Source organism: Sinocyclocheilus rhinocerous, unplaced genomic scaffold (assembly GCF_001515625.1).
Source record: "Sinocyclocheilus rhinocerous isolate Xijiao unplaced genomic scaffold, SAMN03320098_v1.1 scaffold8981, whole genome shotgun sequence".
Classification (NCBI taxonomy): domain Eukaryota; kingdom Metazoa; phylum Chordata; class Actinopteri; order Cypriniformes; family Cyprinidae; genus Sinocyclocheilus; species Sinocyclocheilus rhinocerous.
The window spans coordinates 199,233-204,614 of record NW_015630980.1 but is presented as its reverse complement, the minus strand read 5'-3'; positions in this window follow the sequence as shown (position 1 = coordinate 204,614).

Below are 5,382 nucleotides of genomic sequence, written 5' to 3'. Positions count from 1 at the left end.
TTCCAGTTAAAGACAGTTCATCATTGAATTCAGTGATGTCTTCATTCAGCTCAGTTCATTCGAGCTTTTATGTATGTGTATTATGCATTATCTATCTTGACAAAAACTCCCTATAATAACATAAACATCTGAATGCTCATTTGCATCTAGTATAGAATAGACTGTCCTGGAAACACATACTATACTGATAAAATGGTGTGCTTTTAGTATACTTCTGCAAATCAATCTAAAGTAACTTTTGATAAAAGCACCTGCCAAATGCATAAATGTAATCTGCATTTACATATGACATGTTTGAACTAAGTAACACAAAAAGTTCTAAAAAGTGACCTGAATATACAATGCACATTGCTCATGGCCAACACTGCTGATGTGTACAACTTTTAGGGGTAGAGATTCTAACTTGTCTTCTTGAAGGTCCGCACACGCTCACTGAATGCATTAAGAACTAACCCATACCCACAGACACTGCTGGATAATGACGAGAGGGTGGCAATACTCGTTTTATGTGAGCGAGCTTTTACTGCAGCATGAACTACAAGAACATCATAAAGAGCAATGAGCACTATAGATATTTGAGGATACACTGTAAAGTAGATCTGCTGTATGTAGGTTTAAATGAATACACCTTCTCCAAAATTATAATATATTACCTTTTAATGAAGAAAAAAAGTAGTCACATACATGTACTAATGACTTGCTACTACAACCCTCACAAACCTACAAAAATAAAATGTGACACAAAAAAGCTCTTTTAGTACTTCAATAATTGAAAACTATAACAATTATCAGCGCAGCTTGACTAAAGAGAAAAAAATCAATGTATTTCTGAGAATAGAACATGCTTTTGCCTTACGCATTTAACAGATGCCTTTATCTGCAACTCAAGGTACACATTTTTGTGTACAGTTTTGTGTATTCAAACTCATGACTATAGTAGCACAATGCTTTCTTGATTATATGCAATACATTTCTTGTTGAGTTCAAACCAGTGGAAAGCGTGATACCATTTTGTTACACTCCTATGTTACTGAGAAAGTGCACAGATTACAGCGTTACTCCCGACACTGTGTGTGTATAAGGGCTTTTTTCACGGTCTCTGACTGAACTGGTGTGAAGGTAAGAGAGATAAAAGATGGAAGGCTGCTGTTACCCAGACTGTCTGTCAGCGCTGATAACAGACATAAGACGGCTGTGTCCATCTGAGCAGGGAGACCGAGAAAAGAGAATGTTAGAGTGCCAGAGAGTAACAGAGGATGTAAAAGAGTAGACTATTCCAGAAAGACTTGCTGCTGTCTGATAGGAATCTGTGAAGTAGCTGAGGGGAAACAGTGGATATTGAGGCCGCTCTCTCACTCATGCATGCCTTTGGTTACTAATAAACCCATTTGGTCAACCCTCCACAATCTATAGCAATTCCACACAGTCTTATCTGTATGTATAGACTAAAAATGGGAGGTCAAGTCAGAGACGGATGTATGCATTTATGATGAACGGTTACGGTTTTGTTTATCTCTGTGTTATTTCTACTCTGTGTTATGTCTGCATGGCAGAATACACAATAGTAAGAGATATATGCCCGACACTGGTACAAAAAATGAAATTAAAACAAACACACAAATGAATGAACAAATAAAGCCTATGGAAACCATCAATCTGCAAAGCAATCTTTCATTTAAAAAAAGTTATGTTGTACTCTATATAAAGTGAAAAATGATGAATTTAATTTAGCAAACTTTACTATCTTACTAATGGTTAATGAAAATAACTTTAAGCACATTAAATTAGTGATTACATTTTCATCATAACATGCAATAAGAAACTGTTTATTTTAAAATGATTGGTAACAGTGGCGTATAAGGGAAAGAATGGCTAAAAAAAGAATAAAAATTAAAGAAAGAGAATTAAAACAGCAATCAACCCGGGTCCATATGCACATGCACCCTGCATACCCAGATGCTACGCCCCTGTTTGGTAATCATATAATGAATTAAATCATTAATTAACAATTGAGAATATTTATTACAAATAATAAATTAATTTATAATTAATTAAATAAGCTGTAAATGAACAAAATCTTAAAATGTATTAAAATAAATAAATACATACAAATCTGTACTCCATATATCATGACTTTACTTAACTAGCATTACTAGTTTAGTAATGGTTAATGAAAAGAACTACAACTTTTAGTACATTAAATCAATGATTAGATTTTCATGACAACATAATAAGTACCTGTTTGTTTTGAAATTACTGATATTCAGACGGATGTGCTAAACCATTATGTCGCATTGAGCGTTTTTTTTTTTTCAGCTCCTTGAACACAAGTCATAAGCTCTAAATGATATCTATAATTAGTTCATTACCTCATGAGAAAACATTCTATTCTCTCAGTATAAATGTGCTTTTGGATGTTCATTTACCTCAGAGCCTTTGAATGTGTCGGTCGTTTCGGTTTTTGCTGAATACAAACAATTGCTAATTATATTTCCACAAACTGAACTTCTCATCCAATGCCAATTCGTCAATCTCTGGTGCTGGATGCACATTTGGGTCTTTGTCTGTGTTTTTAAATGCCATCTTTCCAAAATGTAGACAACAGCCTGATGCAGGATGCATGGTAATGCAAGGTATAGCTCCTCACCATAATCCATCTCATACTCGGTGAGACGTCTGCACACACACAGAGGCGCTACGGAAGGGAACTAAAAAAAAAATGCTTATTCCAGAATACAAATGTTCAGCCATTAATGAACGAACTATTGCTATGCTTGCAGAAAAGATGGCCCAGAATAATCCTTAGGCATTAGCGTAGCGTTGTAGTTGCTTATCCATACATCTTGTTCTCAAGAGGCGCATTCGTGGAATCGTAAATAGAAAAATAAAATGACGATGCCCAGAATTTGTTTCCCCCAGGCCTTTCAGGAGTTCACCGAGGTGAGCTACCAGATATAGTGCCATTGGCCAAAGCTAACGGTAACCAGGCCTCAGAAATCAACATGTAACTTGCCAACAGGCAAACGAGACAGAAATCTGATCGGAGATAGCCAGCATTATCAGCAACTCCCAGAGAGGATCTTTTCAGAAAGCGATTATTTTACACTTGTAGAAGAGCAACAATGAAGACAGGTGGTGGAAGATAAGTGGTTTTAAATCATGAAATGAACGTACTGAGCATCATCACATTTCAATAAGCCGCAGGCCAGTCCGCCTCTCCGCTGTGCCAGAACCTCAAGAGAGACACTAGACTCCAAACGAATAGCCTGTCACTTGTGTAATAACCTGAAATAAGTAGCAGATTGGTTAAAACAGCATTTGCGCCTGACTACTTCAGATTAGGTGCAATATTGCCTTTGTCCTCACACCATTTATGGTAATTTTAACTCATTTGTTAGTATAAATCAAGCCAACAGTCCTCTGGGTGTAGAAGCTGAGGGCATGGAATCATAATTTTCACATCTCCATTTTTCATCTCACCAATTAATTTTTCTTCTTTTAGCCACTTGCTGTCAATACAACAGAGGACTGAAGTCATACGTAACATATACCCACTTTTTTTTGTAAATTTGTATATATAATTTATAATTTAGACAGATGGACAACATCTAAAACGTAAAAGTAAGTAACATTTGCACAGTTTTAGAAACACAATTTCATATATATATATCATAGATATATTTTGAGCCTGTAACCCCTACCCTAAACCTAACCAAATAAAATAAAATAGAATAAGATAAAATAAAATAAAATAAATGAAAACAAAATAATCAGAAGCAAATGTATAGTGCCAATTTTAATCATAATATACTATTTTGTTCATAATGGTTTAAGCTTAAATGCAAAATTTAAGTTATTGTCTTGGGTAAAATGATGGAAATCAATCTACCCGAGTAAAAAAAAAAAGTACTAGGAATCAAAGAGAACACATATAAACAATTCTAAAGTTGTTCATATATAAAATGTTTTAAATGCTCTATATATGTGACAAGTTTTATGTAATAAATAAATAAATAAATAGATACATACATACTTACATACATACATACATGCATACATACAAATCATTTTGTTTTCCACAGAATAAAGGAAAGTCTTACATGCTTGGAGTGACATGAGGTTTAAAAAAAGATAATCTCTCTCTCTCTCTCTCTCTCTCTCTCTCTCTCTCTTTTGGATGGACTATCATTTTATCACATCATAACGTGATTCATCTTATAACGTAATTGTTGGAAACAGGATGAGTTTCAGACTGGATGTATCCCAACTTACCAAATCACGAGCCTACCCCAAATATGACTGACCCTTCCAACAGCGCGAGAATATTTTTTACAAATGACCGGAGCCATTCGGGTATTAAATATGTATGCTTTAGAACATAGCTCCAAACTAGATTTGGACTCATTTGCAAAACTCATTTGCAAAACTCATTTGCCTATCTTCAGTAGCTCAACTGTTTGGACTTTCTTTCGCCTGTTTCACTCTATAGAAAAGTTTGGAATGAGTAGATGCTCTGAAAAAAAAAGTGTTGAGAAACTCTGGCTGAATTCAGTGCCAGCACCCTATGAGTCCATGTAATGAGCTGCAGTTTCCAGAGTACCATCACAACAAGGGGTAAATAGCATAATTTGGATTGGAAGTAATACAAGTCTAAGGCCATTCTGAAACAAATGGCCGCACACAGTAAAAGTGAAGGAGAGTGAACAGAAAGGAGATTGGGAATGAAGGACAAGCGACTGAATTTGACAAGAGAATGTACAGGAAAAACACAAAGAAAAGGCAAGCAGCATGTCTAAAGCTCAGCAGGAAATTAACTGTAATTTCAGTCTTCTCTTTTTGTTTTAATAGACCTGTAATCAGTCTAAATCCATCGCTGTCTCTCTGCGGGTATACCGTGGACTGTGTTTGTGTGCACATTTGCGTCCGTTTGCCTTTGTGTTGTATTGGACTACAGGACGCCGCAGTTATGTTTGAGCACAACAGGATGTAACTGCACTAATTTTCTCTCGGTCTCGTTTTTCAAACAAGGTTTGCAGTTTGGTTCCTTACTGTGTATGCTTTGCTCCTTCCCCCTGTTCCTTTATCTGTTCTCCTTCTCTCATCATTGGTGGATATATTTAGGGTAATAAATAGGGTGTCTATCACACTGAAGGTCAACTCTTCAAGTGCTCAAGGCATCGAATCCCTCTCTTTCTCTGTGAATGATATTTAATAATATGCCTAATGGTTAGAGAGTCGGACTCGTAACCCAAAGGTTGCGGGTTCGAGTCTCGTACCGGCAGGGATTGTAGGTGGGGGCAGTGAATGTACAGCGCTCTCTCCCACCTTCAATACCACAACTGAGGTGCCTTTGAGCAAGGCACCGAACCCCCAACTGCTCCC